Here is a 1,533-nt window from a genome sequence, read left to right on the forward strand (position 1 = left end):
AACCCAAATTGTTATCGTCTTAGCATTGGATAATAACCATATCATCGGTGCATAGGTGCATAAATTAATTAGTTGACCAAAGCCAGTCTCTGTGGGAACGAACTAGAAATAATTCTATATTACTTGCGAACGCGTGTACTTGCGTGAATTATTAGTGCGTGTTTAGCCCTAACAAGGTTTTGGCGCCGCTGCCGGGGACTGCAGTGTTAACTTATAGTTTATGTGTTTGTCATCATTGATCGTTAAAGTTCATTGACTCGGACATTGTTACTTACCTACTATTTTTCTTGTCATATTTCAAGTACTCTAGCGATCGTTTATGCAAACGCGTTCGCGAGTTCGTAGGAGAATTATGGAAAAAGACGAGGAAGAAGTTGTAGAGGATCGTAGGGAAGATTTTGAGGACGAAGAGAAAGTAGTAGAAGAAGAGAAAATCGAAGAACCGCCTTTACTATAGATGGGGGATCAAGCAGATAATTCTAAGGCTTTGATGGACTTTTCTAAGCCTAAGATCAATGACATTCAGTCAAGCATCATCAGGCTAGCCATCGCGGCTAACACTTTTGGGATCAAGTCGAGCAAGACTCAGATAATACAGAACTCAGTTCAGTTTGGGGGTTCTCCTACTGAAGACCCCAACATGCACATTAGGGATTTCATCGAGATCTGCGACATGTTCAAGTTCAACGATGTGTCTGAAGATGCTATCAAGCTGCGACTATTCCCATTCTCTTTGAGGGATAAAGAGAAGTGTTGGTTACATTCTCTACCACCAGGGTCTATCACCAAATGGGAGGATCTTGCTCAAAAGTTTCTCACTAAATTCTTTCCTATGGCGAAGACTGCTGAAATCAGGAATACTCTTACTCAGTTTGCTCAGCAAACTGGTGAATGTCTGTGTGAGGCTTGGGATCGATATAAGGAGATGCTAAGGAAGTGCCCACACCATGGCACGCCTGATTGGATGATTATCAATTATTTTTACAATGGTTTAGGTGCACAATCTAGACCTATGCTCGATGCAGTATCTGGTGGAGCCTTATAGGCTAAAAGCTACAATGAAGCTTATGAGTTGATTGAGCTAATGGCAGCCAATGAATACCAGAATCCTACGCAAAGAATGTTGCAAGGAAAGGTAGCAAGGATTCTGAAAGTGGATCAAGCTACTGCTATAGCTGCTCAACTTCAAGCTTTGACGATGAAAGTGGATTCTTTGGCTAATTATGGAGTTAACAAGATCACTATTGTTTGTGAGCTTTGTGCGGGAGCACATGAAAATGAGCAGTGTGCTATTTCTAGTGAATCAGCTCAATTTGTGAGCAACTCTCAGAGATCACAACAACAAACTCTAGCCACTTATCATCCGAATAACCGTAATCATCCTAACTTCAGCTGGAGCAACAATCAGAATGCGGTGCAACAATCTTATCAGCCATATACAGCAAGGCAATATAACCCTCCTGGTTTTTAGCAACTGCAATATGCCCCGAAGCAACAACTTCAACTTCAGCAGTTACCTCAAGCTAATGAAAA

At 41.6% G+C, this 1,533-nt stretch overlaps 1 non-coding gene across 1 annotated transcript; it reads right to left on the reverse strand.

The window, feature by feature from the left end:
* Positions 1-847: 847 nt before the first annotated feature.
* Positions 848-954, reverse strand: LOC141676098 (small nucleolar RNA R71). Its single transcript, XR_012556706.1, has one exon. It is a non-coding gene; the product is annotated as a small nucleolar RNA R71 (small nucleolar RNA).
* Positions 955-1,533: the final 579 nt, after the last annotated feature.

The sequence above is a fragment of the Apium graveolens genome, chromosome 7 (assembly GCF_009905375.1).
Source record: "Apium graveolens cultivar Ventura chromosome 7, ASM990537v1, whole genome shotgun sequence".
Classification (NCBI taxonomy): Eukaryota; Viridiplantae; Streptophyta; class Magnoliopsida; order Apiales; family Apiaceae; genus Apium; species Apium graveolens.